Below are 23738 nucleotides of genomic sequence, written 5' to 3' on the forward strand. Positions count from 1 at the left end.
AAAATATGAAAATTCTGTAAATGTCCCAATATTTATGCACCTGACAGTATGTCATAAGGATCCTTATAATCCTTGATCCCACAGAACAAATACTTTACTAAAAAAAATAAAAAAAAAATAAAATCACATTTGTAAATCGCGACTAACGAAGATTCAAATGTAACAATAGTATTTTAGTATACTTTGAGGTCACTCTTATGCTGGCCATACACGCTACAATTATCGGGGCGATCCGCCTAATATCGGCGGATCACCCCGATAATTGTAGCGTGTGAGGGGGCGACCGAGGGTTAAATATTGCTCAGTCGGGCATGCCGGATTGTCCAGCATGCCCGTCCGATGCGATATTTCCCGTTAAACTGTCGGCCGCATCGGGCAGTGTATGCCCAGCCGCAGCCGACAGACAGACATTTCCTGTGTTCCTTCCTACGGAAGGAACAGGGAAATGTCTCCTCCCCCGGGGGCGCAGCACGGATATCGGGCTGATACACTGTGAGAGAAATCTCACAGTGTATGCCGGCGACATCTGCGGCTGGCAGGCTGCCAGATAAAATGTCTGTCGGTCTGGCAGACATTTTATCTGGCCGTGTATGCCCAGCATAATCCATAGACTTAAAAATCTCAGATACGATCTTGGCCTCCTGCTTGGCCATAGTTATTTCAACCTTGGTCCACCTGAAGCAGGTAGGATTTATCTGTGGTCACATGGTGGATTACACCTTTAATGTATATACCGAATCTATTTAGAGAGTGGTTGTCCCTTCTGGTGGTCGACTTGCATATGGAAAAGGTCCTCAACAAGGTGGACTGGCCATTTAACCACTTGCCTGGCGTGGTCGCATCTCATGGGATTATGCAAGGCTGGGCTTTCCCTGACACGGTGGCATCTGATGAGACCATGTCAGATTAGCTAATGTTCCAGCAGCTGCCAGACTCCGACCACCCAGCCCCTCACAGCCTCCGTAAAGTTTTTTTTTCTCTTTTTCTTTAACTGTATTCGATTTTGGATTTCTTTACAATCAATAAAAAAAGAAAAATCAATAAAAACAGCAAAAATCGTGTCATTTGGACCTGTGAACATGCAATCCAAAACCCGAGTTTGGTTTTTAAATCCAAATTCCAAACTGACAGCAGTTCCGAACTGAGACTCGATTCGACTCGGAACCCCAAAGTGATTCCGAACTGGGACTCTGTTCGACTCGGAACCCCTAAGTTTGGGTGGGTTCGTATTTCAAGTAAACCGAACCACACATCTCTAATGTTTTTATTAACAAATCTGCATATTTCTTAATAAAATTATACTGAAATCGGGTTTAAATTGCTCTTATTTGCAGTATTTATTTGAATTACAAGAGAGAAGACAATTTTGGGTATTAGCCAGTTAAGTGATACACTTTTCAAACCTTTGGATTACAGGGGAGATGAATGTGTGACATTGTATACTTATGGTGAATGGTTTAACATATCTCCAGCTCCCTTTTATCCACTTAAATCACGATTTTTCCAGCAAAACCAGTCAGAAATTGCCGGGACAGTAGGAGAGATCCGTTCTGCACATGTGTACTAGGACAAATTTCCTCTTCAAAAACACAGCGGGGCGGTGCGGCTGCACCTTGTCAGCTGAAGCACAGCTACCTGCTTTTGCATACCATATGACCACGTCAGTTAAGTGGTAGGTCCCTATTGCCTCTTATTGGCACTAATTTTAATTGGAGCATAACTCAAATATATCTGGAATTCGAGCTGGCCCCTTATATGCTTCTTACAACCACCAAACCGCGTATCTCTCTTTTTTTACTATTCACTGAGCCGTATTCATATGGAGAAATTTCCAATTTCAAAATAAACCCTGATAAATCGGAGATTAGACCTATAAATATGGCCATGGGAACACTAAGGGACTGATTCTGAGTAGCATGCAATGGCGATATTCACGGAGCCGAGCCATCTTTTTCTACTCTCAGGGTGCATACGTTCCACTATGTGCACGCAGAGAGTCGCAGTACAGACTAAGGGCCATATTCAATTTGAGGCGAAAAGTCAGTTTCCGCGTGTTTTTGGCGAAAACTTTTCGCCGATGACATAATTTTCGCCTGTTTGACTGTTACCCCGTATTCAATTTGAAAGACTTTCCGCCTAGGTGGAAAGTCAATGCAATGTAATAGGCAGAAAAGTTTCGTCTATGAATGGGAGGCGGAAAAAAGTGCAAAACTGGGATTTTGGGGTGCAAGTTGCTGGCGCATGTGTATTACAACCCATACGCATGCGCAGATGTGCGAACATCGCTCAGAGTGAACGAGCGACCGTTTACGAATGGCTCTGAATCAGGCCCTGAGCTCGTCGTTCCTGGGGCGTGCTATGGTAGTGTCACGGGTGTGGCGCTGAACTGGTTGCGAACTCGGACACTTAATCGCTCACATTGGAAGCCATACGGAGAATCTGCACCCCCCGAGGCTGCTGCAAGTTTTGATGGTGCGACCGATTGTTACGTACCAAATGTTATTGTATCGTCTAAAAATGTTCAAAGTGGGCATCTCAATCCTTGCATATTCAGACGCACAGCTGTACACCAGCCGAAGGGATTATTCTAGCATTAGCATAAAGTTGCAGTTGAGTCTATAGCAACAGACGCTAATGCAGTCGCAGCAACATGTGATTCACAATCAGGCCTCAAGCCTCCTCTAGAGCAACTGCCAATTCTGCTGGCAACCCCGCAAGCTAGAGTGCATGGGTGCTCACTGGCCAAAACTTATCGGGCACATATCAAACAATGTGCCCCTTTAGTTTGTATTGTCTGGTGTTCACCCTATAACAGGGAGGCCGGACATGGGGTGATCTAATGGGATGTAGTTATATGAAAGACGCCGGAACGCCGGCTAAGGTGTTATGAGAGGCATCAAGATACCGACACCGGAATACAGAACGCCGGGGGGCCCAATCGATGCCGCCAGTCTGAAACCCGATGCTGGAAATCCGACACGGGACTTAAGATAGGTGTCGAAATACCAATGCCTATCTTAATCCCGATGCCGAAACACAGATAGATAGGAAGGTTAGGGCTTGGCACCACTGGAGAGGGCTAGGCACTAAGGGGGAGGGTTAGATTTAGGTTTAGGCACTAATGCCGAGAGTTAGGGTGCGGGGTGGGGAGAGTTAGGGTTAGGCTACAAGAAGGGAGGGTTTGGGTTAGGGGGAGAGTAAGTATACTTACCCTCCCCCTCGGGATACCAACCATCGGGATGCCGCTGTCGGTATTTTGGCATCCAGACAGCCGCCATTGCATACAGATTCCCAAAATATTACCTCTGAAAAGATTACAAACTTTTTTGGAAGAATTTATTTCAGTAGAATCAGACACATAAATGGTGTGACGATGACTTGTGTACAGATATGCCCAGCTATATTGTTGCTGCGACGAATCGCGACATGCATATCACAAGATGCGCGCCTGCGAGTGGATATGCGCACTGTGTATGTGACCGTTCCTCCATAGGAATGCATGGTGCGATCGCAATACCTGGCGTGGCGTGGCATATGCAGGCACAGGGAATTGCACTGCGCGATGCGAGCGTATGTTTGTGGCGAGATCAGATCACAATATAATTGGGCACATCTGTACCTGAGGAAAACTGCAAAATAAGTGGAACAACTTGCAATTAGATAAGGATAGTTTACTTTCATCTAGTTACCATTTAATCGTTTTGTAATTTAAGCTTGTAGTATCAAAATACAATTGAATATTAAAATGTATTTTAAGTGGAGCATCGCAGTAAATGTTCTTAACAAAAAACACTTATTAAGATTTGCCTCATCATTATTCATTTCTAGTGAATGGGTAGGGTGTCCGTTGGAGGTCGCTAATAAATCTGTAAAGTGCCCATCAGGGTTGTCGCTAGTGAATGGGTAGAATGCCCATCAGGGAGGTCGCTAGTGAATGGGTAGAATGCCCATCAGGGAGGTCGCTAGTGAATGGGTAGAATGCCCATCAGGGAGGTCGCTAGTGAATGGGTAGAGTACCAATCAGGGAGGTCGCTAGTGAATAGATAAGAGTGTCCATCAGGGAGGTCGCTAGTGAATGGGTAGGGTGCAGGTCAGGGATGTCACTTTGAATGGGTAGGGTGCAGGTCAGGGATGTCACCAGCTTCTAGTGAATGGGTAGGGGGCACCTCAGGGAGGTCGCTAGTTTCTAGTGACTGCGTAGGGTACACGTAAGGGATGTCACTAGTGAATGGGTAGGGTGCACGATAGTGATGCCACTAGTGAATAGGTAGGGTGTACGACAGGGATGTAGCTAGTTTCTAGTGAATGGGTAGAGTGCACATCAGGGATGTTGCTACTGATTGGGTAGGGTGCACATCAGGGATGTCACTAGTAAATGGGTAGGGTGCACATCATTGATGTCAGTGAATGGGAAGGGTGCATGTCAGGGATGTCACCAGTTTCTAGTTAATGGGTAGAGTGCACATCAAGGATGTCACTAGTGATTGCGTAGGGTGCACATCAGTGATGTCACTAGTGATTGTGTAGGGTGCACATCAGTGATGTCACTAGAAAATGGGTAGGGTGCACATCAGGGATGTCAGTGAATGGGAAGGGTGCATGTCAGGGATATCACCAGTTTCTAGTGAATAGATGGGGTGCACATTAGGGAGGTTGCTATTGAATGGGTAGCGGTTCACTTCAGGGATGCCACTAATGAATGGGTAAGATGCACCTCAGGGAGGTCGCTAGTAAATGGGTAGGGTGCACCTCAGAATTGTCGCTAGTTTCTAGTAACTGAGTAGGGTGCACGTCATTGATGCCACTAGTGAATAGATAGGGTAATTCATGTCTGGGAGGTCGCTGACCAAATGCACACACTTAGGGGTGAAATTATTATGTCAATTATAATTAAGCAGCAGTGGATACAAAATCACCGGAGCAATTCAACATTGCTCCGGTGTGGAGACAGCTGATCTGGTATAATTACCCCCCTGGATCTGCTCCTGGCTGATGTGACGTCCTCCTGTGCAGGGTGTGGCAGCACCGCGCATATTTTAAAAAATATGTTTAGTATGGGACACGGCCATGCTGCCATGATATGGCCACACCCCTCTTGTATCCGGACCTGCCCCCCGCTCTCTACGGCCCTGGATATCGCTACTTCCTTTTAAATGGCATTGCAAGACACATCACATGTGACAATAAATGTGTTAATGATGTACAAACTGTAAAGGTCTTATATACAGTATGTAATTGTACAAAATTGGTAAGTATGAACAATAACTGTTAATTCACAATAGTTTTGCAAAATAGTATTGTGGAGACCGAGGTTTTCCCAACCAATAAGACGATTATTATATCACCTGAGGCAGCAGAAAGGAATAAGAGGCCAAGTAGTGATTGACTGTTAACAAAGCAAACAAGTCAGCACATAGGCCCTGATTCAGAGCCGGACGCTCTGACCAAAGCGCTCGCTCTGAATCAGGGCCCTCCTCCATTAATATGGAGCGTCCTCCTGGACGCTCGTATAGCTGTGGGTCACCACCCACAGCATATACGAGCATGCAACAAGATGGACTTGCGAGTGAAACCCTGTGGTTGGGATTCTCAACCACAAGCCCTGGAGTGATTTTGACTCTATCAGAGCCAAAATCACTCCCACTGACATCACTAGTGATGTCAGTGGGGCCGGCTTCAGAAGGTAGGCGTTCCCATGGGAACGCCTCCGTCTGGCAGGCACGCCCCCGGCACGCCCACCAAAGGGGGCGTGCTGTCAATCAACATCGACAGCACGCCTCCTTTGGTGCGAGACCCTGAGCGTTGGAAAGTTCTTCGCTCGCCGGGTCTCGCGCATGCGCACGACGGAGCTCCCTCCGTCGTGCGCATGTGCAGTGGGGACCATCGACCCACTTGCGAGCGTACTGCCGCTCGCGAGTGGGTCTGAATGACCCCCCATAGTCAACTGTCTTGTGTGTACTGTGTCATTCCGTCTGTGCTGTTAGTGGAGGCACAATATGACCAATGTGGGACACTTGACAGTCAGTCAGAAATGAGAAATCATGATCTAAAATCAGGATAATGGCTGGGTTGCCATGGACAATTATATATGTTACTTCACTTATATTCTGTACAATTAGACCTTGTTACAGCCGTTTCATAGACTGGGGTCATATATGACCCCACCATGTGATGTGTGTCCTATAGAAAGCACATTGTACTTCTAGGGTTAATTAAAAAACTATTCTTTCTATAATCACAACAACATCTTTCTAATTATTATACTCAATTCCACAGTATGAAGATTGTTGCAGAGACATACAAGGTCATACAACCACACTTAGGCTGGTTACACACTTATACCCCTTTTCCACCTAAATTCCGGGTCTGACCCAGAGTAACTTGGAACAGAGTTCCTATACAGATCAGACCCGGAATTTAGCCGGCACCGACTCGGGATATTCCAGAGTCAGCGTCGCTGACACCGGAGTCGGGTCTGCATAGACCAGGCTTTTCCGGAGTGAAAGTGGTCGCTTGGAGATGACGTCATCTCCAAGCGCCACTGAAGTGCACTCCAGGTCATCGTTACCCGGAGTGTGGTGTTCTCACAGCAGGGTTTCACGGGCTATACCCGTGTTAAACCCTGCTAGTTACCTGGGTTGGATTGCCGGGTCACTCGACCCTGCGAATCAACCCTCTCCCCTTTTACACCAGGGAGCTGCCTGGGTTAACCCTTCAAAAACCCGGGTTTTAGCTCCGGTGTAAAAGGGGTATTAGATGACGGGTCGGTCAGCAGACCGTTCTGCAGTCAGAGCAGTTGATTGGTAAACTATACATACTTACCAATCGACCGCTTGATTTGTTTGGGCTGACATCACAACTGGGCGGCCATTTAAATTTGCCAGCCCAGTTGTGATGTCATTGGTTGGTGGTCCCTGCAGCAAGTGTATGGGCAATTGGCGGGTCACCCATACACACATGCAGATGCACCAATATATCTGCATCGGCTGTGCTGCAGGGCTGACCTGATATGTCTGAACGACGTTGTTCACAGACATATCAGGTGTACATACCGCCAATACACTCCCAATATGTTGACAGAACAAGCAATATATGGAATCGGAAGCTCATTTGGAAGCAGAGGATTATTATGAATATTTAGTGAAGATATAGCTCTGTTATTTCAATCACCGTTAATTTTGATTAGGCTTATCAAGACAGGAAAAATACAATGAAGAATTTTAAGCAGAAGGGTGATAAGTCACTAGGGGTCTGTAATTGAATTCTGCAAAAACAAAAATTGTGAAAATGTAAGCCCTCTTAGTGCAGTGGAAGTTGCTGGAGCATTTGGCGACTCTTTCCCAGCATTGGTTTGGATCTTTTGCTTTGTGCAATCTAGTCTAATGGAGCATACACACGGTCAGATTTGTCAGACTTGTCAGATTTGTCAGATGAACGATTGAACGATTAAACGATTTGAACGATTTTACCAAAGTTTTGAACGATTTGAACGATTGAACGATTTTTGACTGCATTAAAATGAATGGAATCGTCCAAGTCTGACTGCAAACACATCAGATGTCAGAAATCGTTATCTGACCATCGGGAACGCGCATCGTTGATCGTCCATCGTTCAGGCATGTCAGATATGAACGATTTTCCTTCAGATATGAACGACTGAACGATTTTTAAATCGTTATCGTTCATATCTGAAGGAAAAATCTGACCGTGTGTATGCACCTTTAGGTGTATATTTGCTAAAGTGTGGGTTTTTAGAAGTGGAGATGTTATCTGATTGTTTGCTACAGGCATCCCATTACATTTATCTAGCACTTTCTAGTAGATCATAACTAGAATCTAATTGGTTGATATGGAAAACATCTCCACTTCTAAAAACCTGCACTACAATAAGTCCTAGCCTCTGGCCATGTGCCTTTCATTCTTATCTCAGTACGTGGCCTTGTTTATCCCATCTCAGTATCCCTCTCAGACCTGTCTGACTTGTGTATCTTGCTCTAAATTCCCATGGTTTACCTCCTGTCTGCTTTGTTAAGTTATTATTGCTAATCTTTCCTAGTCTCATCTTGCCCGTCACCTACAATTTGCCCTGACTTAAGTCATAAGCTGGGTACAAATTAGATGATATTTCACCCGATCTGACGGATTGGGTCTACATATCGTCAAAAGCGGCTAGTGTGTACCGTCTATGTCGGCCCATGTGCGCGGCCTTTTGGTCGTCAGTTGCATCGTCAGGTCATCCCTGCATGCAGCTCAATCTGACAATTTGACAGATGACCCTATGCAGCGGGATGCAGCCGGTGCCAACATATCGTACGGTCGTTCAGTCACCAGTAATATGTCCTACCCCTGCCTTAGAGCATGGTGAGACAGGGAACTTTGGGTGGTGTAATGGTTAGCATTACTGCCTCACAGCACTGAGGTCTTGGGTTTGATTCCCACCATGGCCCTAACTATATGGAGTTTGTATATTCTTCCATGTGCTTGCGTGGGTTTTCCCCAACAGTCCAAATATATAATGGCAGGTTAATTGGCTCCTGACAATATTTAACCCTAGTGTTTATACATGTGGAAGGGAAAATAGATTGTAAACTCCACTGGGGCAGTTACTGATGTGAATGGCTAACTAGAGGTGATATTGACTAAGCCTTGGATGGAGAAAAACTGTATGGAGATAAAGTCACAACCAGCTCCTAACTGTCATTTTTGCAAACACAGCCTGTGACATGGCAGTTAGGAGCTGATTGGCTGGTACTTTATCTCCGTTCACTTTATCGCTATCCAAGGCTTAGTAAATAGACTCCTTAGTCTTTGTAAAAGTGCTGCGGAATATGAATGCACTATATAAGTTACTGGTAATAAATAAAATATACCTGATCAAGTGTGAATTATGATTTTGTAAATAGTAGTTTATAGGTGTTCCAGCTCCAGGGCGCATATTGTCACTAGAATATGGCTGTGTTGTCCTGTCGGGTAACTGCACACCTTGTGATTGCTGCAGTCATGAGGTAACTATTTGCATCTTCCTGCAGTTATGTGATTATGCTGTCAGTATTGGGTAGCTAGAGCTTGCAAACAGCTGAAAACCTACATATCCCTATTTTGTGGTAATAAAATGACTCCTGGGGGCATGACCACTCCCACTATGATGTGGTATAACCCCAGGAATGTTGGAGCCACGCCCCTGTGGCGCCTATTTTTTTCCTTTGCTCCCCTTCACTTGAAAACCTGGCTATGCCACTCTGCATGGGTCTTCAGCTAGACAGAGAAGTCCCTGGGGTAGACGTATGATAGCAGCACTTAACATGCCGCTATAACGCTTCCTGCTTCGCCTTTTTACCGAGGCGAAGCAGGAAGCACTACCGATGAGATGTAAGAACAGCTCATCGGCCGGAGAGGGGGAGCGTTAACTCCTCCCTCCGGTGCTACCCACTAGAGACCACAGCGCATCAGCCTAGTGATGATGCCCTGTGTCTCTGTCCTGGCCGGCTCCACTGAGCATGCGCAGGATCTCGCAAGTATCGAAACATCCCCGCATGCAGCCTGGAGCCGGCAGCAGCCCCAGCAGGGACACCGCTGTCCTTGCTGTGGGGATAGGCTAGCTCCAGGCTGTAGCTGTCGATAACGACAGCTACAGCAGGTCGAACGGTCAGGCGATATGACCGTTTGTACATGGCCCAGGCTATCGGCGCTGCTATCTTGTAGAAAGCATACCTCCCAACTGTCCCGCATTTAGCAGGACAGTCCCGTTTTTCTGGGACAGTCCCGCTGTCCCACCCGCGGGCCGCAGTGTCCTGCGGTGGGGGGGGAAGCATACACGGTGCTCTGCTATGCAGAGCAACGTGTATGCAGAGGTAGAATAGACGCAGTGCGCATGTGCACAGCATCTATTGAGAGTACAGGGGGAAGCCCGGGGGCTGCCCAGCATCTTGGAGATGCTGGACATGCCCCATTAGTGATGTAAACGGGGGCATGTCATATGACCACGCCCCTTATGATTAGACCACGCCCCCTTTTCGGGGTCCCGACTTCCTCCCAGCAAATGTTGGGAGGCATGAGATAGCAGTGCCGATAATGACAGAGGCGCATAGCGCCCCTGTCATTTACTGCCCAGACCCCCGATCATGCATCGGGGAGAAGCGGTATCAGCGCACTTCTGAGCTTCATACATCTCCCCCCCCAACTGTTATGATAAGAATTCCAACATGGTCAACCATAGGTACGCTTGCAGCCGGAGTGGGGTGGTGAACAGAACATTTAGTATTTCTTTAGGGGTCTATGTACTAACCTTGGAGAGAGATAAAGTATCAACCAATCAGCTCCTGTCATTTTTCAAAGACAGTCTGTAAAGTGACAGTTAATAGCTGATTGGTTGTTACTCTGGGGTCTATTAATGAAGCAGAGAAGAGCCCTGTTTAGCTGAAATTAGGGCTCTTCTCTGCTTTGTGCTATGCATGGAGCTAGTTTACCGTGGAGAAGCGGTACCCCTGCTCCATGCCTGTATCGTATCACCATACTATTGTATGGTGAGTGCGATTCATGAAGGAACGAAAAGCTCAGCTTCCCGTCCCCTCCTGCGGTACAGATTCGCCATCTGAGGATGGCGTTATCTGTAACTGCAAGCTGGACACAGCAGGGAACCTGCATTCCTGCTCTCTGGCCCTGATTCAGAGCCGGACGCTCTGACAGAGCGCTCGCTCTGAATCAGGGCCGTCCCTCCTCCTTTTTGGAGCGGCCTCCTGAAAATGATATCGGGCTTGCGACGAGACCCTGCGGTAGGGTCTCGCTTCCGCAAGCCCTGGAGTGCTTTTGGCTCTATCAGAGCCAAAAGCACTCCCACTGACATCACTAGTGATATCAGTGGGGCCAGCCCCAAACGGTAGGCATTCCCATGGGAACGCCTCCGTCTGGGCAGCCACGCCCCCACCACGCCCACCAAAGGGGGGGTGCTGTCAATCACCATCGACAGCACGCCCCCTTTGATGCGAGACCCATAACGACGGCTTGGCCATTGTTATTCGGGTCTTGCGCATGCGCACGACGGAGCCGCCTAGGTCGTGCGCATGCGCACTTGGGCAACATGGACCCGCTTGCGAGTGGGTCTGAATTATGCCCTCTGTCCGGTGCTGGCTCTGCCCCCTTTTCCCAGTGTCCATAGCAGCAGGTCTGACGTGACCTGCTGCTCTCAGACGCCGGGCATGCGCAGTGAGGAGCAGGTCTGTCTTCTCACTGCGCTACAGGGATCGCGGACGGGCGGGACAGTGCCCGAAGACGTCGGATAGGTATGTGTACATGAATGGCTACTAAACTTCACTATACATTGCATCGATGTGATGCGATATCTTTTAGTAGCCACTTCATGTTCTATATGAATAGCCCCTTTTATCTATCTCCAAGACTCAGCACATAGAACCCTTAAGGGGGGTATACACTTAGTGATTTAACCAAGCGATTGCAAATCGCACAAGCATCGTGCATGTTTTGGTCGGAAGCGACCAGCGATGCGCGTGCCCGCTGGTCGCTTCCGACATCACCCGTACATGCTGGTCAACCTGACGATCTCATCAGGTTCAGCATGTGCGGGGATGAGGGATGTGCCTGGACTGAACGAGTGAACATTCAGTCTAGGCACATCACTAGATATACAAACGACAGCACGATTACAATGTCGTAATCGTGCTCTCGTTTGTATATCTCTAAGTGGATACCCGCCTTTAGTCCCCATATTATTTCTCAGAGAATATAGGTAAAGCCCTAACCACAGCCTAACCAAATACTTGATAATAGGTCCACTCCACTTTAGTGACTGTCAAGTAGCAGAAAAATTAACAACAATAATTTGCAACTAATGTTATTAACAATGTGAGATATAAATGTAAAAGAAAATATTGTAAAAGGTGTGTGACAAGGTTTTGTTAGCCAGCAGCCATGTCATTATATCACGTTAAACAGAAGAACGAGGTGTGTTTACATTTAATCATATTCAGAGCGTAGGTCACATGCAGAAAGTGGATTGGAGATTATATACCTTGGAATGCTAAAGGAGAAATTTGACAGTGCTCTCAGGAATAAAAGATTTCAACTGTATTGTTTGCAAGAGATTATAGGGCCCACGTATCGAGTTTTATTATACGCAACAAGTTTTAAAACTCCAATCAGCTCCCAAATGTCATTTTTCAAACAGATGACAGGAGCTGATTGGCTAAAGCACCATTATCATACGCAATGAGTTTTAAAACTCGTTGCGTATGATAAAACTTGTTGATAAATGTGTCCCTATTAGAGATAAAGCAATAAAGGGTTTGGCTTAGTGCTGAAAAGGGGATGCAGTTCAATTACTGGCTTCCGGAACGCCGTCTGACGGAATCCCAATGCTGGAAGCCCTACCTGGTACTAAAGATAGGTATCTAAATTCTGACACCTATCTTTAGCCAGATGCCGAAATCCCGACGGCTGGCATCACCAACGAAGGTAAGCGGGGAATCTTAGCATGTAGCCGCAAGGGGGTTTAGGCACCCCCAGGAAGACTTAGGGTTAGGCACCCCCTGGGGAGGTTTAGGGTGAGGCACCACCAGGGGGTGGGGGGGGGGGAGATCAGGGTTAGACACCCCCCAGGAGGGTTAGGTTTAGGGTGCAGGGAGGGGGGGGGGGAATCAGGTTTAGGCACCCCTGGGGGGTTTTAAGATTAAGCACCACTAAGGAAGGGTTAAGGGGGGGCGGAGAGGGGAAGGTATGGTAAAAATTTCGGGACACAGTGCAGAATTTCTGGTGCACCCCTCCCAATGAATAATTGTGCACTTTGTGGGGTTTAAATATCATAATTTGACCACTAAAGTCAGGTAAGTTTGCAGGTGAATTTCTTGAAAAGATGCTCAATAATGGGTTAAATGATGTGGGACAGGTATGTGGAGGTTTAAATGATGTCGGACAGGTACAGTCAGGTGCATAAATATTGGGACATTGACAGAATTTTCATATTTTGGCCTCTATTCACCACCACAATGGCTTTGAAATGAAACAAACAAGATGTGCTTTAACTGCAGACTTTCAGATTTAATATGAGGGTAATTACATCCAAATCAGGTGAACGGTATAGGAATTACAACGGTTTCTATATGTGCCTTCAACTTTTTAAAGGGGCCAAAAGTAATGAGACTATCAATGGTATGGTATTTTACCTACTGGTGGGAGACTAGATTTTTCAGGTAGTCCCCCGTATCTCCCCCACTTCCTAGTGGAGTGTGGGAAAATAATTCCTGGGAATAATGGATCCGTAGGGAGGGGCAGGGATGCATTAGGATTTCAGCTGCAGGGGCACACAAAGAACCACAGATTTCTTAAAATGACCCTGGATGTGTAGAGGTTTTAGTGAAGAGAGCATGTTAAATATATTTAATAGTATATGTGCAGAAGTACTGCTGTATACATCAGAGCCGCTCGCAGCGCCGACATTCACGTAGAGTGATTTATTTAGCAATTGGTGCATGCATTACACAGGGTGTACACACAAAGGTGCTGATGCCATCAATACGGATGGGATCAGAAATTTTGTAGAAAAGTAATGGGTGTTCCTGGGCTGTGACTGAGAGGTGGCAAGCAGTGCATGCAAAAATGAAATGTGTATGGGAGTGTCATGGGCGTGTCAGTGAAAGCGGTACAGGGATGGAAGATCTACACCAGGGGTGGGGAACCTTTTTTCTGTCAAGGGCCATTTTGATACATATAACACCATTCGCGGGCCTGGTGCAGGCCGCAGTCCCTCAATGTGACGTCACACAGGGCGGAGCCACAATCGCTGTTGATTACAGCCAATACCCAGAGCATCCTGAGGATGCTCCAGGGAGGTGTAAGGGCAGCGGTGTACCGTCAAAAGGGTACTAAGGATGCTCCTGACGGCACTGCTGCATAGATTCTGGCTGCAGGGTGCCATGCTGGGCACCCTGCTAGCCAGATGAGGCTAGCAGAAAAAAGCTCAGAGGGCCAGACCAAATGATGCCCCGGGCCTTATACGGCCCCAGGGCCTGAGGTTCCCCATGCCTAATCTACAGTGTCTAGACAGAATGGTCAATAGCTGATACCAGAGCATGGCATGCTGGGATGTGTAGTCTCACAGCAGCTGGGGGGCCACTTATTGCCCAACCCTGCACTAGGGTGTAGAATATTGACTGTCAATCTAAATACTTTAGATGTTTTAATCCACACCCGTGAAGGTGGCTTAACTACACAGACGCACAGCTGCAGGCACAGGAGGCCATAATCAGATGCAGAAACTGCACCTGTCATAGGGCTGGTGCAACCGATGGTGGCGTAGACGGATGCACCAATCAGTATTACTGCGCGTACAGCTGTTGACAGTGGGCATCCTAGTCCTTGCACATTTGGTTGCACGGATGTACAAAAGGGAAGGAGTTTGTAGCGGCATCTGCATAAAGTCGCAGATTGGTGGCCACCAATAGATGCTGCTGCGTGTGCTTCGGCATCTGACTCAGAATCAGGCCCTAAATTTCCTCTCACAGGAAGAATCAATGACCGCTGATTTAGGATTAGAAACACCCTTGATGATCCAGACCAGGAGCATGGGAACATGGAAGGCTATAAGAAGGAAGTCTGGAAGACAATGCAGGAGTTTGGCTTACATTGGTTGGTGATTAAGGTTCCTGCTTGACTGATGTCACAGAGGAAGAAGACACTGCTAAAAAAAACCTGCCACTAAATCCAGGAAGATGCTGGGTGATCACAAAGGAGTGTGCCTGACTTAACACTGAACCATTGGCAGTGAGGCAGGAGCCCAAAGATGACTTTGAAAGACCCCAATATCAGCTCTTAGGAAATGTACCCACTCAACCCTTATACGATATCCCAATGTATTTATTACTGAATACCATAGTCAGTTATATGATCACTGATAGCCATGGGTCTAGCTATAGTGGGTGCAAGGGTTGCCATTACTTTGGGGTCAAGAGGCTTAGGGAACCCTGGACCCAGCTAATATAGTTGTCTACCACGTTCCCAAAATTATCTGCTAAGAAATTAGATCCGGCCCATAGGCCTGAAAAAGGGGACTCATCAGTGGCGATCTCTCCCTCTCCGTAAAACTCCACACTGATATGATCCATATTCCACACTCCCGTTTCACGCTGATAGACACAGCTGAGCTAATTAGTAAGCCCAGCACTGTCGGAGAGTAGGCGTATCCTTGTTTACAACCTTTGTGAAGCTGGAGGGTTGGAATTGAGCTTCGAGAAGAGGACTAGGATAGTGATAGTGTGCCTAAATTAAGAAGATCTTCACTTAAATTGGAATGCCCTGCATTCAGAAGTATCACTGGAGGCATAATGTGTACTCAGAGATCTACATGTTAGAAAGCATGGTCTTCTCACTGTGCATACAAGCTGGGCACTAGGACACAGTCTGCAGGGAGGTCCGACCTCCAATCTGATGTGCTACTGCACTGTGTGGAGTGACATGGTGGGACACAGTTGTTTCCTACCTAGCTCATTTGAGAGACCTGGTTAATACCTACATGTAAAGCCGCTCCAGCATCCCTGCACCACTACCTGTTTGCAGAATACACTCTGGTGAGCTGTACAGATCCGCCAGGGTACATGTAATAGTGAGTACGACTGTAGCTGCAATCTATCAAACCAACAACACTGGTTAAGTAACTGGGCTGTTCATAGCTTGAGTCATCCGCTGGTGTGTGCCTATATGACTCTGCAATATCAACAACTGCACACAGGGACGGCTCAAGGGGCATATGTGAAGCTGCTCTTATGCCAGCTCAGAGCAACTCACAGCGGCGCCGAGTCACAACAGCAGCAGAAGCTGATGGAGAGCACAGGTATCCTATAGCCAGGCAGAAGAGAGCATAATGGAGGATGATGTCAGTCAGGAGGATCCTATGCGAGGTCGGTGGGTGGGGCGGCCTGGAGCCTTGTTAAAGTTTTGCAGAGCACTGAATAAGACAGTGCTCCAATCCCGCAACTGACACTTCAACGGTGACTGGGGAGAGCAATATAATGCTGGGTGGGGGCGTATAAGGTGACTATGGGTGGCATGATGTGACTAGTGGGCAGGGGGCATGATGTGGCTGCAGGTGGGTAATGCAGCTGTAGAGGGCATTATGTGATATAGATGGAGAGGACATGGTATGGCTGTGGAGCATAATTGCTATATTGTGTGGTGTCACAATTATGGACTCTGTATTCCTTGGCTGTCCCAAGGATGCTCTATGTATTATGTGGCATTCCCACTCTCCGGGCCTGATTCAGAGTATCACGGTGTTAGCATCAATGTTGCGTCCTTGGATATAGCAATGATGCTAACATGCTAATGCAGCAGGAGGTGTCTGAGAATAAAAGGCGCCTTCTGCTAGCTTCTCAGATCCAAGTGCTGCGTCCAGAGACACATCAAGGGCTACGAGAAGTCTGTGTCGGAAGACGCAGACCCTGACCTCGGCACTCCCACAAAAAGGAGTTGACATGCTTCTGTTTTGTGAAATGGAGCCCATCGCCACCCTCTAACGACTGCAGACTGTCATTCACATGACGTCTGCAGCTGCCCTGTGTGCGAGGAAGCAGAACCCGACATGCACATGCAGAGTTTTCCAAACATTGGAAAAATGTGAGAAATTCACAACAGCGTACCACTCTGAATCACCCCAACAGTACTGTGTAAGGTATGCAGTCGGGAACCCGGCGGACCTAATCCTGACAGCCTGCTTCCCGACTGCTTAATCCCGGCGAGGGTTAAATGACAGGCGTCTAAATCTAGGTGGCTCTCATTTTACCGACGCTGGGAGGCGGGGCCCGGCATCCCGATCGAAGTGATGCCGGGCACCAAGCGCGGACAGGGGGAGGGTTAGGTTAGGGGCTCCCGGGGGGGGGGGGAGTTAGGGTTAGGCACCCCCCTCGGGAGGTTAGGGTTAGGTTAGGGGGAGGGAGGGTTAGGCACCCCCGGGGGGAACTTAGGTTTAGGCGGAGGGGTAGGGGGGGTTAGGTGTAGGCACTGGGGGGGGGGGAGGTTAGGGTTAGGCACCCCTTAGGGAGGGTTAGGGGGTAGAATAGTTTCGTGAATACTTACCTGGGTAGGATCGGGATTTTCATCCTTGTCGGGCTGCCGCTGTCGGGATTTGAACCGCTGGGCATGGGTCCGGAGGTAAATCATACCGATTCCCTGTGTAACGTGCACTCCATAAATGTTGCAGTTAATTATAGCTATGGTATATTTTTCATATATTATGTATTGGTTATATATAAGCACACTACTTTAGACAAACCACACCCAAACAGTTTGTCTGCATATTTCTGTTGCTGGTGCATTAGTATAATAGCCTGGGCCTTTCTTTTGTTTGCCCCCCCTCCCTAGGCCAAAATTTGCTGCTGACTACCTTCTATCTGCTGCTGCCTCCTCCCAGGCACCGATGCTGTTCCACCTGCTACAGCAACTGGGCATTTCCAAGCTGGGCTCATAGTATGCAGCTGCCGATAACCACATTAGTTAGTGACTGTAGTGAGCTGGGGGCTGCAGCACCCACAGACTGTCAGTTGACTGCCCATGATGTAGGGAAAAGGACAATTTCACCCTGCCCTTCACTTGGTCTAGACTGGCCCTGCCTGCAAACACATAATTTCCAACACTACAATGTGGCATCTTGTGAACTGGTGGGAATACAATATGGCATAATATGAACTAGTGGCACTGTGTGGTATATGTGAACTAGGGGACTTCTATAGGGTATAAAATTAACTAGAACACTATTACTCTATGATGCAATAAATGAACTAGGGCAATATTATGGGGGCATAAAATGAACAACCACTGGAAGCATTGGGGAGGGTACCCTTCAAAAAGTTGCTATGGGGCCAACAAAGTTCTGGGTACTCCTCAGCTCTAGCCATTGTAAGCCCTTTTGGGGAAAATGTTTAATACATTTCAGTTGATGTCATGGACCTACCAGTATTAATAGATGTGGTGCTATCAGCCTGAATTCTCACTACCAGTATTAAGAGTGCGGAGTCTAAAGCACCAGTGGTTTTTCCAGGGACCCCTGCAAGTAAGCCTGGACTTTACTTTGCCCGGTAACCAGGGTGCAGTAACATGTAATAGTTACTAGCAGTGGTGGAATTTATCTAGGGGCTGCAGCCACCAGTAAAACACGCCACCCCAGTGAGACAGTGAGTCTTTTGGCAGTGGCTTCCTATTAGAAGTGCTATCTGCTAATCACAACCAGACAGGCAGCCCCAGGGGAGGTGCTTTCTCCCCTTGGGACTGCCAGTGTGGACTGCGATTAGCCGTTACCCAATAGAAGCCTATGGGCTTCTTATCGCAATTTCCCCTGCAAAGGTCTCTCCCAGCACCCCCACGGCGTGTGCATTCTCATGCGCAGAAGGGCACCAGAGGGACTTCTGGGTCAAAAACCGCTATCGCAAAGGACAGCTATTATCAGGAGAGCTGTCCTTTGTGATGCTCTAGGTACATACCGGCGATATTATTATAGGTGGCGGAATGTTCAGCATTGTTGTATCTCCATCACTAATCAAGCATTCAGTGATTATGCCTATTGTGAAAAAACTTAATTCTGACCCAAATTCTCTCTCCAATTACCTTCTGCCTATCAAAAATTGACTACACCAACATACATGTCTTCCCTCAACCCCTCCACTCTGCACAAGATTAGATATGCGACTCATCCACACTCATTACCTGCTACCACCCCCGGGAAATAGGTGCCACCTCGATGCAGCATCTAACATCTTACTCTGAGTGAAACGGAAAGATTTTAGCTGAAGTTTCTTAAATTGCAGCCAATCCCACATATCAATATAATATATTAATGATCAATACAAATTCACTGCACAGACCGGACTCTTTTTTTTTTTGGCCCCCTCCCTGCATGCCTGCTTCATCTTACTGACGTAGCCGGGTGGAGGCCTTCGCAATAATAAAATGTTTTAAACCCTGACCTTATAATGATTTAAACTTGAAATAACATTTTATATATTCTCCTCTTATTTTATTAGAGGCCCAGTCGTCTGATTATGAGAAAGCTGCAACGTCTGTAGGATCTGGTCCTTTTTATACAGCTCCCAGATACTGTCCCCACTTGCAGGCTGCCAAAGTGCCGGGTGGTGGCTGTTTCTAGCAGGGTGGTGCACCCGCAAAAAACAGCCTGGGGAGAACACTGCTCTATGTCTGTTATTATCCAGTCTCGTTTTACTATGGCTTGCGATCAATTGTAAAGCGCAACTGAATATGTGGGCGCTATTTAAATAAATGTAAATAAATATAATATTTCCTAATATAGGCAGACAGTAGTGATTCAACAGAACTTTCCCATCAGTCAGCACCTTTGCTCCGTCTCACAGATAGTTGGGAGGACATCACCATGGTGACCAGGTGGTATGTTTGTGTGACAATTCAACATTTTTTTTTTAGAGGGGGGGTTGGATGGAGGTGGCCAAGTGCTTCGGAACTGCTAGGCACACTACCAGAGGGCGTGAAATGTCCCTGCTTCACTCGATTACCTTGGGAACAGTGTTGGGAGGTATGCGTACATGCGTATATGTCTGTTTGTTTTCTTGCACATGTCAACTTGTATTTCAGGTTTAATAGCCAGAAAATGCTAGCATGGTATTTGGATATATTCTGATATTTTGAACGCTGAACTGCTCTACCACAATTAATTATTTGAAAGCATACAGGAGTGTTTACTCTTAATCAATAAATATGTTTACATTTACAGTGTGTTCAAATTGTTAAAGCAGATTAAATTATTTATTTTGCAACCAACCCCCTAATAACACTGTGCTCACTCTATCACAATCTTATTTCTATACAGGCCAAGGAAGAGCCTGAACTTGTTGTCTGGACACTGTGCAAGCAAATCAAATCTCTTTTTACTTTGTTACTGTCTCAGTATATAATGTTGATAACATCATTTCAGAATACTGATCTAGATATCCACGGGGAAGACGATTAAGGGGCATCACATTATTTCAATACACAAACCACCAAATAGGAGTTAGATTTTAAAATAATACAAATAGGTTACAAATTTATGTGCAGTTTGGCCACAATGAGTAATAAAATAAGCACATAAAACCTGGTCCTGAGATATAGGGGCCTACTCATCAACACTAAAATAACGTTTTTAAAGGACATTTTCCTTAATTACCGTTATTTTAGTATTCATGAAGACACTTACTCAGGAGATATCACTGATATCTCCTGGTTAAGTCCCCCTGCGTTAATTTCCACACTCCCCATACATTAGTATGGGGATATGGAAATTATGCTATTCATCAAATTCCGTATATTATGTATTTTCGGAATTTGATGGAGTTACTATACGCCACTGTGAAGTGGCGTACAGCAGGTGACACCTGTGTCAGCGTGGGCAGGTCCTCCTCCACTCCCTCCAGCGCCCCCTGGTCTCTCCTCTGGCTCCAGTGTTCTCCAGGCAGAACACAGTAAAGTTTAGAAAGAAAAAAAATATATATATATATTGTTTTTCCCTAAACTTTACTGTTTAAGGGGAGGGGAGGGTGAGGTGGGTTGGGGGGGGGGCACACAGAATTGCTGCAGCTGTAGGCAGTGCCTTGCATGCGTTGCTTTTACGGATGTAACAGCGCATGCGCAGCACGGATTAGAGCTGCGGTACGTTAGTGTAGATAGAGATAACTATCTATTTCCTGAAAAACTGTCATCGCAAGAATGACAACTTTTCGGAATAGATACTTATGGAGAGGAGGAATGATGAATTCCTCTGGTAATTAGGTAGAACTCCATGCGAGTTCTAAACCTAATTACCTCCAGAAAAATTTTAGTTTTGATGAATAGGCCCCATAGAGGTGTCCCATTGTTCCATCCTAGGGATTTCTGTTGTATATTTAGCTATTAAAAATTTCAAACTGTGACATGACATTTTGTCAGGTTATAAAATGGAAATTCATATTTCCTTCTTATAGCCAGGTAGAAAGAATCAAGTGAAGTTGCTCAACCTAGCTCTTTTTAAAACCAACCTCCTTTCATGGACAATACAACAGAAAAGAAAAACAGGCTTTATGGTCTCATTATAAGTCTACTCCATTGTACAAGCAAAGAAAATCCCTCAATAATGTTTTATTAGTCAGATGTACTAAATTGAGGCAGTAGAAGATATGGCTGCAATAAGTGGAGATAGGAAATCTGTTATATCACTGCATAATGATAGTGGCCGCAGATTGTGATATTAGAAATAGGTTGTGCTATATAGATGCAAGTCACTGACTAATCCACATATAGTGCATATTGGGCAGCACAGACGGTGTAATGGTTAGCATTACTGCCTCACAGCACTGAGGTTGGGAGTTCGATTCCAAGCGCAGCCCTAACTGTGTGGAGTTTGTATATTCCCCCTCTGCTTGCGTGGGTTTCCTACGGGTGCTCCGATTTCCTCCCACACTCCAAAAATATACTGGTAGGTTAATTGGCTCCCCCAAAAAATTAACCCTAGTTTGTATGAATGTATATGTAGTAGGGAATATAGATTGTAAGCTCCCATGAGGCAGGGACTGATGTGAATGGACAAATATTCTCTGTGTGCGCTATATAAATAACTGGTAATCAATAAATAAATATTACATTGCAAGAAGAATATAGTGTGTTTTCAATTTGAGTAAAAAGAGAACATGAATGCTCAGAGAGATCAGATAAGTATTTGAAAGGGAGAGTACAAACTAAAATACACTGTCCCCCAAAGCAGATGTCAACAATGAAGGGGAAATAAAACCATGGGTGGTTATTATACGTCCTTCTGTGTTGTATTGTGCTTATATGAACGTAGTTTAAGAGGCCCTTTAAATATGGCTGTATGGACCACAACTACTGAATATAGAGGAACAACAGATGATTTGGGCTCTGGTGAACGCAGTGCTGGACAGCTCTCCCCGATCACACTACTACGAATGTAACTGCTTACAGCTTTGGCTTTTGGTCGCATTAGTTCTGTAGTCCGCAAATTGCCTTACGCCAGTGTTTCCCAAACTCAGTTTTCAAGGTACCCATTCAGTGCAGGTTTTATGTATATCCAAGGTTGATCACAGATGGTTAAATCAAAATGACCGATCTAGTAATTAATTCACCTGTGCTCATGCATTGATATGCTTAAAATCTGGACTATTAGGATGCCTTAAGGACTGAGTTTGGTTAACACTGCCTCGTTACACTATAGCAGTGGTTACCAAACTGTGCGCCGCGGCACCGAGGTGCCTCGGGACACTTGCAAGGGTGCCTCAGGTTGGTCGTCCAGCACCAAATTAAATTATGTATGTCCAATGTAATACAAATATGTGGACAAACAGAAGCGCAAACCTGTCATCCACTACAGAAATGAACCTAAGGATGACAGGTAAGCACAATTTACTTCAATGCATGTTTTTCTGAGTTCCTCAATAACAAACTTTTGGTGCCGTGAAAACAATTCTGATGCACTAGGGCGCCGCGATTCACAAAAGTTTGTGAACCACTGTACTATAGCATTCTCTGGACATGGAAACATGACCCAAAGGAAACTTGTTCCCACAGCCTTCAGTTCTCACATATATGCCACCTTGTATGGCAGCGATGAACTCTGATACATATTCTTACACAAGCAGAGTTCAAACTGCAGTGCAGCTCTCTGTGCAATGACAAACTCAAGAACAATAAATATTTTTGTTTTTTTTATTTCTTGGACTTTGCATCAGCAATTTTGGCCAAAACCTTCACTTTGTACATCTTCTTATTTAGCAGTTACTATTTATTTATGAAAAAAGTTATTGAAAGTTCCCAAAACATGATCATGCTACCTGCACTGTCAGCCAAATAACTTGCTGCAACAACAACAGAACACAAGAAAATCCCCTAAGAACCAAGTAGCTTGTTTAACATATTACAAAACCAGCTATTTTACGGTCCGACTCCCATCTAACTTCATAAACTACAGGCAAAAAAATATAGATTATAAAATGGATACACAAATACATAGGAATCAACAGGTGAAGAACCAGACAGGTAGCATGATTTGCACGGCCCCCACAAACAAAGGGAGGATAGATAAGGGGTGGTCACCTTGCAGTGGCAGCAGGACGAGATAGTGGGAGAGGTGATCCACTTGGATGATCCTCGCTGTGTAGAGTCACCAGCACAGATCCCTGGAATCAGTCTCCTCCCCGGCTGCAGCAACCTCTGCACTCACAGACAGTACTCACAGCTGCTGATCCTGATTCCCAGCTTCCGCTGTCACTCACAGATCTGCTGCTGCTGATCACCACCTGCTCCAGGGCTGTCACTAGACCAACGGGTTTACACTAGTACACAGGGCGGAGCATGGCTGTTACCCTAAACTAGGGTATAGGCAAGTGTCAAATCTCTGCAATTACATGTCGTCAGTCACATGGCTCAGTATAATAGGTGCTGCTGTATTAGCTTTTTGCAAACCTATTGGAATGAGCTGGCAGCAGTGATCTTTGCTGTGCAGCCTTTAAAATATAGGACATTCGTGTAGTTTTACATTTTCCTATATATAAATATGACAGTGTTTGTGTATCTATACAGTGTTGTGCTAGACCTAAAACAGTAACTAAAATTTGCTATAGATACTCCTGCATTGTATCCACAGGAATATTTACGAGGCTGAAATTGGCTTCTTATTCGGCCAGTTTCTTAGTCACTTCTTATTCATTTTCCGGCTTCTTATTCAGAACATATTACATGAAAAC

General features: G+C 46.0%; 1 protein-coding gene across 2 annotated transcripts in view; it reads right to left on the bottom strand.

Annotated features, from left to right (window-relative positions):
• The window catches only part of SAR1B (secretion associated Ras related GTPase 1B), an 89830-nt gene extending 66554 nt beyond the window's left edge, over window positions 1-23276 (bottom strand). Inside the window, exon 1 of one of the 2 annotated variants that reach the window (XM_088451365.1) lies at window positions 23089-23276. The gene's annotated coding sequence lies outside the window, so the exon portion shown is untranslated. The remainder of the gene's footprint in view (window positions 1-23088) is intronic. The other variant, XM_088451357.1, reaches the window with a different exon arrangement.
• Between the last annotated feature and the right edge of the window lie 462 nt (window positions 23277-23738).

This window comes from Taudactylus pleione, unplaced genomic scaffold, assembly GCF_031769625.1.
Source record: "Taudactylus pleione unplaced genomic scaffold, aTauple2 ptg000025l, whole genome shotgun sequence".
In the NCBI taxonomy this organism is placed as follows: Eukaryota; Metazoa; Chordata; class Amphibia; order Anura; family Myobatrachidae; genus Taudactylus; species Taudactylus pleione.